General features: G+C 40.6%; 1 protein-coding gene across 9 annotated transcripts in view; it reads left to right on the forward strand.

Moving 5' to 3' along the window:
• Positions 1–10,337, forward strand: part of Usp9x (ubiquitin specific peptidase 9 X-linked) — a 138,204-nt gene that overhangs the window by 21,148 nt on the left and 106,719 nt on the right. For 2 of the 9 annotated variants that reach the window (XM_031341892.1, XM_031342235.1), the window contains exon 1: positions 9,894–10,151. The exons of 5 other annotated variants lie outside the window; for them this stretch is intronic. The gene's annotated coding sequence lies outside the window, so the exon portion shown is untranslated. Of the gene's footprint in view, positions 1–9,893; positions 10,152–10,337 lie in introns of those variants that run through there. 2 more of the 9 variants (XM_031342286.1, XM_031342324.1) reach the window with 1 other exon arrangement.

The raw sequence follows: 10,337 nt of genomic DNA on the forward strand, positions 1-10,337 counted from the left end.
CCTTCCTTCCTTCCTTCCTTTCTTTTTTTTTTCCATTAACATTTTAGAGGTTTCTATTGGCATATGTTCATGTTCTCTGACCTTTTCCTGACTTTACATATCAGGCTATAATTGAGCTTCTCAAAGGTTCTCTTGATTTCTGTTGTGGTTGTTTAGAATTTGTGGGGTATGTGTGTGTATGTATATGTGTGTGTGTGTGTGTGTGTGTGTGTGTGCATACTTATACCTGGGGATTGTATCTAGGGCCTTGTTCATACTATGTCTATGTCTTGCTTATGACTGTCCTACATCTATAGACCCCATTTTGATTTCTAACATTTTCTATTTGTTCTTAGAATTTCTGTCTTATTTGGAATGCATTCCAGTTTTTTTTTATTATTATTAAATCCCTTAGTATATTTTAGTGGTTTTAAATTCCTGCTGATATGACCAGTATCTCTCCAATAACTGCATGAGCTCTGAGGCTTAGCTCTTGAAACTGTATTTAAAATTTTTTCTCAATGTGCTTTTAATGTTCTTGTTGACAGGCAGGCATGATGTAAAGAGTAACCATTGCTAGCATGGTTGAATCTTCACTGATGTGGCTGCAGTGTTGGAGAGGGCAAAGATACTACAGTCTTATACATTTAGTGTCAGTCTTTTAGTGAGTTTGTGCAGCTGGATCCATGGCTGGATTGGGAATTTGGCTTATGTTCCTTAACCTCCCACCCATCTACATTGGCAGGCTGGAGAGGGCTGAGGTCTGGCATTCCTTTTCCCTGTGTCTGAGGTTAGAGGTCCTCCAGTTTGATTAGAACCATACCTAAGGTGGTTAGACTTTGGTAAAATACTTTTCCTTGCAGCCATACTTTTGTTGAGAACAAAATCCTCTTAAGAATATTTCAAAATAGTTTCTTCTCCTGTCTGGTTGAGAAGCAGGCAATAACCTCCTGAAACACGCTCAAAGGTACACCCTCAAACCTGCAGAGTTCTTGAGTTAAAACGCACAAAACTATCAGCTAGTAGTTTTTACTCTCAGGTTTGTCCACACACAGTTTCAATTACCACTTAACTGTACCTACCCTAGTTTTGGCTCAAGCCGGCAGACTTGTATTCTAAATTTCGGCTTTGGTAAACTGTGATTTTTTTCTCAACTTGTCATGCCTCTGTCATGTGTGTGTGTGTGGGGGGGGGGCTTAGCACTTTTAACCTTGTGACCTCAATTTTCTGATTGCTCTAAGCAGAGTTGTTGACTTTAAGGGTATTTGCTTTTCTGTAATTGTAAGGTCAGCAATGATGACTCCTGAGGTCCTCATGTGCCGGGTGAGAAACTGGAAGTCAGCATTTTCTTATCATAGCAAAAAGATTAAATAACATACCAAATATTTGTCAGTAAAGGACTGATTATTCAGTTGTCCAGTGTTTACCCAGTGTGATACTGTTTATTAAAACTAGTTAGTTCTGAATACCCAGATGTGGAATGATGCGTAAAACATTTTAAATTTTCTTTCTTTTTTTTTTAAAGATTTATTTATTATATGTAAGTACACTGTAGCTGTCTTCAGACACAGCAGAAGAGGGTGTCAGATCTCACTACAGATGGTGTTAGCCATCATGTGGTTGCTGGGAATTGAACTCAGGTCCTTCAGAAGAGCAGTCAGTGCTCTTAACCGCTGAGCCGTGTCTCCAGCCCCCCATTTTAAATTTTCTAAAAGTTAGTGGAGAAGATAAAGAACATGCTGACACTGTGTAAATGAACCAGTGCTCATGTGAAAAATAGGTATTCATAGATATCTATTTCTCAAAAGACCAACACTGAGATCTTTGAGGATGAGTAAATATATATATATATATAACAGATTTTAGCAGTTGTATTTCAGCACTGTGAAAAATATTTTTGTCTTTCAATTTTCTAAACTTAACCCAGATATGGCAAGGCATGCCTGTAATCTCAGCATTTAAGAAGTGAAGGCAGAGGGTTAATGATCCAGGTCAGTCTCAGCTCCATAGCAAATTTGATTTCAGCCTGGGATACATGTGACCTTATCTCAAAAACAAAACAAACAAAAACTTCAAATGTTTTAATTTTGTTATATTATTTTAAGAATTGACTTTTATAAAAACTACTCATTCAAATAAATCTGAAAGGAAATATGTTAAAATGATATTAGTTGTTGGTTTTGGTGATAGAATACAAGACAGTTTCTCCTCTCTTGGCCAGACATTTTTGTAATGTCATCATATTCTGTTAAATTGTTTGTGTTTGATCCATAGGAGAGTTTTGTTTGCGTTGCGCTTCTGGTCCCGGATGTTATAAAGTGCATGGAAAGGCCTTTTCCAGAACACTGCTTTTCCATTGCCATTTGTAGCACACATTTGAAAGCTGTCATACGTCACTCTCTCAGTAAGCACTTCCATGTTTGTTGAAGGACTTGACCAAGGAAAGGCTGGCTGAGTGCTTAAGCAAACTGAGAGAGAACAGCTAGCCTCCAACAGCAGCACCTCCTGTAAACAACCAGATGGGCTGGCAAAAGCAAGGGCAGAGCTGGCATGTCTGCTGTTGTACCCCACTCAACCCTCAAAAAAAAAGCAAGGTCCTAGAATGAACCTAAAAGTGGAAAGGAGGCAGTTTATGCTAGACAGATGACAGGTAGCCATTCATGTTTTTCCAAAAAAGATTTTTTTTTTTTTAAGAATGGGTTTCTCTGTAGGGCTAGAGAGATGATGGCCCAGTGGTTAAGAGCACAGGCTCTTGCTTCTAGAGGTCCTGAGTTCAATTCCTAGGAACCACATGGTGGCTGACAACCATCTGTTATAGGATCTGATGCTCTCTTCTGGTGTGTCTGTAGACAGTGATACTGTACTTAAATAACATAAAATAAATCTTTAAAAAAAAACTAACACAGATTTCTGGCTGTCCTGGAAATTGATCTATAGACCAAGCTGACCTCAAGCTCACTGAGATGTGTCTGCCTCTGCCTCCTGAGTGCTGGGATTAAAAGCATGCACCACTACTACCACTGCCTGGCATGAAGTCTTTAAAAGAGTAAGAGACAAAAGACACTTAAGAACCAATAAAGAGGGCTGGAGAGATGGCTCAGCCGTTGAGAGCACTGGATGCTCTTCCAGAGGTCCTGAGTTCAATTCCCAGCATTCACATGGTGACTCACAACCATCTGTAATGGGATCCGATGCCCTCTTCTGGTGTGTCCGAAGACAGCGATGTATTCACATAAAATAAATAAATAAATAAATAAATAAATCTTAAAAAAAAAAGAACCAGTAAAAAAAAAAAGAACCATGTCTGTTTTTAGCAATAAAGCATTCAATGTTTACAATACAAAAATAAGCATGTACCCAAATCCTACTATTGTTAATTGAAAGGAAAAAATGGGCCTATATGAATCAGCAAAAAGTTCAGAATTGCAGGATGTCTTTAATAGAATAATCACTCTATGACCACACTCTCAAACATACAAACTTGGTTAATGAATAATGTCTTAGAAATTATGGAATAAATAGAACTCACACTTCAGTAGCCTGCCATGGAATTATCTGGGAAGCATCTCTTTTAGTTGAATTCTTCTCACTACCAGTCTTAATTCTAGAAAGTTCTGTAGAAAACGGAGCATTCATGTCATTGCTATGTTATTTACAAAGGCTTTAAAGAAGCTGTTTCAATTACTGAGAATGGTTTTAGAATTCAGAATTTTAACAGAGTTTTAAAAAATTTTTCCCAAACAATTCTATTAAGAAACTAGATTGTAAAAAAATAAAATCTCTTATAATTTTTTTATTCTGTGAATTTCAATAATGCTCTCTTTTTTCTTTTGTGAAAAAGTTTATGTTTATTTTATACATGTATTTTGCCTGTATGTGTATGTATGTGTCCTGTGTGAGTGCCTGGTGCTTATGTTCGAAGAGGGCATTGGGTCTCCTGGAACTGGAGCTACGATAGTGGTGAGCTGCCCTGTGGATGCTTGGGAAGTGAATCTGGGTCCTCAGTAAGATCAGCAAGTATTCTAATACTGAGCCATTTCTTCAGCCCCAGTCTTTTTCTCATTTCCTGAATGACAAAGCCAGCTGAAAGATCAACAAATTGGTCCTGTAGAATATCATGTTTTGATGTGAATATGATTAAAAGAGTCATGTTGTTTTTCTGTGTACAATAAACTTAGGAGGCTTATATTGTTAATAGGGAAGACCTGAAAAATTCAGACTATTCCAGACAAGTATCTGAGCTATACCCCTGTGAGGAACTGGAGTTACTAAAACATGATAGGGCCAGGAGTAGATGTAATCTGTGTAACAATATGAAACTCTCTCTCACACTAAAAAAAAAAAAAAAAAAAAAAAAAAAAAAAAAAAAAAAAGAGTATCAACAGTTTGAAAAGAGCTGTTTTAGTGATATAGGTATTTGTCACCTGTGCTTTTCCGTGACTTCTTATCTTTGGTGGCCTGGCCTGCTGCCTTATGATTCCTCTGTTTTTGTTCCTGCATGTGGTCCCTTTTTGGGTATCCTACAAGAGCCATGCAGTTTCCTGCACAGGGTTGGGGTACTGATCAGCTTGAAAACCAAGCTGAGCTGCTCATGGTGGCCCATACTTTTAATTCCAGCACTCAAGGCCAAGGTTGATGGAGCTCTGTAAGTTTGAGACTAGTCTGGTCTACATAATGAATTCCAGGACAGCTAGGGCTATGGAGAGAGACCCTGTCTCAAAACAAATACAAAAAAAAAAGAGAGAGAGAGAGAGAGAGAGAGATAAAATTAAGGCGAAAAATATTTCATCTTTTTTAGAGTATCAACAGTATCAGAGTAGACCAGGCTGGCCTCGAACTCAGAAATCTGCCTGCCTCTGCTTCCCAAGTGCTGGGACTAAAGGTGTGTGCCACCTCTGCCTGGCTTGATCCATAGTTTCTAATGAGATAATGGGAGAAACTCTGGGCTTTGTGAAATCTGACATAATGTAGGAAACTTTCTGCAAACTTTTCAAAATTAAAATACAAAATACAAAAGAGAATATTTACAATGAAAAAAGGAACTACCACAAATTACAAGTTGTAAATAGCTAAAAAAATGAAAATAGCACAAAATCCAGGAAGAGAAAACATGGTTGATTAAAATGTCTATCTTGTGAATAGTTTAGAAATTTCGGTTCAGTTTCACAACTTAATATCAAATATATTAAGGTTTATTATGAAATTTGAGACAACTGTCCTATTTCATAACTCTCCAGACATTTAGTAATCTTAAATATTCTTTGATTTGATAATAATCCTTGATATTTTCCTTGTAATGGGTATGATATGTAATGGGGTGACTGCTGGTACAGATACCAAGATGAAAGCATTTACTTTAACTCTATCAAGTGGGCAGGTATAGGCCATGTCTCCTTTGTGTGTATATACCTCAGATACAGAGATGATCCAACACCAGGGTTACTCTTGGTGTTCTTGCTGGATGTTATATCCAAGTCCTTGACTGCAAATAGGTTAGTTTCAGAGAGGCACCATTAGAGCAAGATGGACAGATCATTTCTAAATGGGAGATTTTTTTATAGGGAGAAACATTTAACCCCTTGAGTACAGAACTTCTTTGAAATTCGTCCTCAAGAAAGCTTACATTTCAGGATGTATGCTAGTAAGCAATGAATATACTTAGCAGATATTTTTTTGGGTTGAGTGGGGAAGGGGATAGAGTGCAATGGGAAATTTTATGAGGAAATGGAATATAGTAAAGTTCTGTCTTGATGGTGAAGAACCAGGAAGTTAAAAAAAATTACAGTCTTCAACCTGAAAGGACAAGTGTTAGAAAACAGAAACCAAGATAAAGGAAGTGAGAAGAAAGGGCTTGACTATAGTGAGTTTTCATTCAGTTATCCTGTGGCATTGAACCTATCCTGTCTCATGAACTGGATGGAGGATGTCACAGGGGGCAGTCCTGCAGCCATACCCAGCCTGGGAGCCAAGTGTACACTTCCTCCTGGGGAGTAGCTGGACAACTAAGACTTAAAACTAGACGTGCAGCTAAGAGTATAATATGTAGATCACCATAGGAAATTAACAATATTTGATTGGAATTTTTTCCCTCTTTGAATGGCAGTGGGAGAGCTCTGAGGATTGACTGCAGAGCCTCACTTGTGCTAAGCATTACTGAGGAACACCCCTAGTCTTTCACCCTTAAAAATATATAGTAAAACATACCTAAAATTTACCATTATAATTACCTTAAGTGTGCTGTTCTGTGGTATTAAGTACATTAACAATATTGTACCATTTTTGTCATCTCCATGGAAATCCCATGTCCCTAAAACTGAAGCTCCCATCATCCTTACTTCTCCTGCTCCAGCAGCCTCTATCCTGCTTTGTCTACTCTTGGTACCACACAGCAGTGAAATCACATGGGAGCTTTTGTGTTCTGCTTATTTTACTCATATGTTTTCAAGGTTCTTGTATGTTCTAGTGTCTGTCAGAGACTTACTCCTTTTTAAGACTGAGTAACATTCATTGTATATGTTTCCCACATTTTGTTTATCCATTCATCTACTCAACATCTGAGTGGTTCCCACATTTGGCTATTGTGACTATGAACTTTGCTATACAAGCAATTGTTTGGGTCCCTGCTTTCAGTTCTTTGGGTTTATCTAGGAGTAGACTTAGTAATGTTATGTTTGTTTGTTTGTTTGTTTTTGAAGATCTGCCTTATGGCTTTCAGTAGCAGCTGCACCATTTTACTTTTCCACCAGCAAGGTAGAATTTCAATTTCTCTGCATCTTGGCAGAGAAATTATCTCCTTGCTCAATAGCTTGCTTTTTCTGCAATAGTCTTTCTACTGACTATGAAGTGTTATCTCACATGGTTTTGATTTGCATTTCTCTAATGAATGGCCATGTTAGGTATTTTATTCATGTATGTATTGGCCATTCACATATTTGATGAATGTGTGTTCAGATTCTTTGCCTATTTTCATTTTTAAATTTTAATTTTACCTTTTTGAGATAGAGTTTGACTATATAACTCAGGCTGGAGTCAAACTAAACGTTGTCCTGCCTCTGCCTCTGCCTCTGCCTCTCCCTCTGCCTCTGCCTCTGCCTCTGCCTCCTCCAAAGTGCTGGGATTATAGGCAACTGTAACTGCCTTCTACCCAGTTTCCTTTGCTTAGTTTTTACATTTTTAAAATTTGTGTGTGTGTGTGTGTGTGTGTGTGTGTGTGTGTACATGCATTACAAGAGATCAGAGGACAACTTGAAGTAGCTTATTTACTTCTACCATGTGGGTTCCAAGGATCAAACTCAAGTTGTCAGGCTTGATAGCAAGCACCTTTACCCACTGAGCCATCTCACCAGCTCCTTTTGCTTTTTTGTTTTGTTTTATTTTTGGTTTTGCTGGTGTTTTAGGCAGAGTTTTTCCGTGTAGTCCTGGATGTCCTAGAACTCACTCTAGACCCTTTTGCTTACTTCTATATTGAAGGGTTTTGTTTTGCTGTTGAGTTAAAGTTAATATTATGGATTTTAATTTCTTATTAGATAAATGATTTACAGAGATTTTAAAAGAAACATTCTGTAGGTTGCCTAAAAAGGGTTGGATTGTTATTTTAAATTGACACATAGTAATCATATTTATAGAATATAATATGATAGCTTTTTTGAGAGGATGAAGGGAGGTAAACAGATCTTTAGCCTTAGTCTTGTTAAAAATCATGTATTAGTTTATTGGTCTTTTTCATATTGGATTACCTAGGGTTTTCCCTGTGTAAGATTGTTATTTGCAAGGAAAGTTTTATTTGTTCCTTTCTTATCTGGGTATCTTTCATTTCTTTTCCTTCTCTGGCTAGAGCCTCAAGTATAATGCTGAATAGAATTGTCTACTGTGGACATTTTTGTTAAGGATGCACTTTAGATATGGCTGAAAAAAAACATTTACTTACCAATCTTGTTGATCTTAAACAAATGATTTACACGTTTTGTTTTCCTATTTAAAATCAAGGCTAGAAATACCTATTCATCTGTTTCAGAGAGTTCTGAGGATTAAATAAAACCCACTATGCCATGTACTTAGCAAATTAAGAGTGTTACATGGGTCGTAGGCTCTCTCTGGAGGCTCCATAAGCAAGGGAAAGCATGCAAGGAAGTAATTATATAAACAAGATTGCATGTGTTAAGAGTTATAATAAGGACTATAAATAATGTGTTTAGGGCAAGCTATTAGTTTTGTGGTGAAAACAGTCTTGTGCTGTATAGAGTAATGGTTTTAAAAAATTACACTGGTAAAGTGTTGTCACCTAAATTCTTTGGGATTCCATTTAGCATTCCTTTATTAGAAATGACTGTGTTGGGCTGGAGAGACAGCTCAGTGGTTAAGAGCCCTAATTGCTCTTCCAGAGGTCCTGAGTTCAATCCTCAGCAACCACAGGGTGGCTCACAACCATCTGTAATGGGGTCTAATGCCTTCTTCTGGTGTGTCTGAAGACAGCTACAGTGTACTCACATACATGAAATAAATAGATAAATGTTTTTTAAATAGAAATGACTGTTTATAGCATAAGTTCAACTACCCTATATGAAATATAATGGACTTTATAGAATTTTATAATGATTTTAAATGAGATTTGCTGCCAACAGGCATTTTTAAGTCAAAATGAAATATGATCGATCAGTAATTGTATTTATTTCCTCTTTATTTGTGAATTTTAGGTAAATTATAGAATTGTTTCAAACCTACCAACGTTTGAGATTGCTCTGATAAGTGTTTCTTCTGTAGCCTGTACTTTGGGTTCTCAATATGCAGAAAATAGTCCCTGACATAGCGGATGGGTTCATAAGTCCCTCCCAGGTTCTCACACTGAATGGTGTTGATGATATGGCAATAGAAGTTCATTTTGCTACACTTAGTATTACCGAGTAGCTAAGGTGTCTAGGACTGTGCATAATTTTTTGTCTTTAGTGTTGTAAGGATTCCAGTATTTCAAAATGTCCTCAGTCCCAGTCACTAGGCCTTTAAGACTGACGAAATGCTTTTAGGTACTGATGCTGCAGGATCGTGTGAATGAGCTGCTTAAAGCGCCTCCCTCAAAGTGGAGTGGGAAGCAGCTCCCCCTCCCCCCGGCTCTGGAGTTCAAGCCACACCTTCCCCCTATCGGCAGGGTGCAGGTGGCCGAACCCTTAGGACCTGGCACCATTGCTCATTGGCCTGTCCTATCCTCATGTCACATGACATGGGTCAGCTGCACAGTCAAGACCCTCAAGCAATGCGGGTGCAAACGCCTAGCACTGGGACCCAGGAATCTCGCCTTTCCGTCACCCCCCCATCCCCCGAACCATCCCGGAAAAGGGGGAGGCAGGTGACGTCACCATCCGGGCACTCGGTGGTGGGGCCACGGTTCACAATGGAACAAAAACAAGCAGCCCTAGTCGAACTCAGCGAGGCGGCTGCAGCTTGCGTACTTAACCCTCTCTTGGCCACATCCCGGCCATTCCAGACAGACTAGTTGGTCCCTTTGCCCAGGCTGCATGCGGATCTCTCCCTTCCCCCACCCCACTCTCCTCTTTGGAGTGTTCTGTGTCCTTCGTCTACGGTCGGTTCCGTCCCCTAGCTGAGGGGTTTGTAAGAGTCTCAGGCCCTCGCATGACCCCCTGGAGGAGCCGTCCGGAAGCGACAGTACGGCTGAACAATCTTTCCCTAGCATTGTCTTCCCCTCCCCCCGCCCCCCCAGCTTGCTCTGTTCCAGGCGTCCACTGCCTTGTCTGGGCCCCCTAGTGGCCCACAGCGTTCTTCCTTTCATTCCCTCACCAACCCAAAGGTGGACAGGGAGAGGGGGCAGCTGGCCCAGCGGGGGGCTGGGCAGGGGGAGGGGCCCGGCCGAGCGATGAGGGGCGGGGCTTAGGGGGGGAGGGCCCTGACGGGGGCGGAGAAGCGCTGAGCCTTGGGCGGCGCTGAGGCTAGTGGGAGTCTGCGCTGCTGCCGCTGTTGCTGCTGTCGCTGCTGTCGCCGCTGCCGCTGCCGCCGCCGCCGACTCCGACACCGCCACTGCCACTGGCCGTGCGGGTTTTCTTTCTTTTTCTTTTTGTATTTCCTTTTCTTTCTTAATTTGTTGGATCCGCCATATTGACGAGGCTGTGGTACCCAAGGCTGCGGAAGCTAGACTCCGCCGGTGGCGGAGCCGCCACCTCTCGGTAAACGGCCCGTTCTAGCCCTCCTCCCTGTCCCACTGAACCCCCTCCCTGCCTTGCACCGGCTCCCAGGCCTCGCGGGAGCCGGCCGCCGCCGCCTCTCCCTCAAGGGAGGCGGCTGCCTTTACCGCCCCAGGGCTTGGGCTCGCTGACGGGAGTGAGGAGAGGAGCCATAGCTAATCGAGCAGG

The sequence above is a fragment of the Mastomys coucha genome, chromosome X (assembly GCF_008632895.1).
Source record: "Mastomys coucha isolate ucsf_1 chromosome X, UCSF_Mcou_1, whole genome shotgun sequence".
Lineage (NCBI taxonomy): Eukaryota > Metazoa > Chordata > Mammalia > Rodentia > Muridae > Mastomys > Mastomys coucha.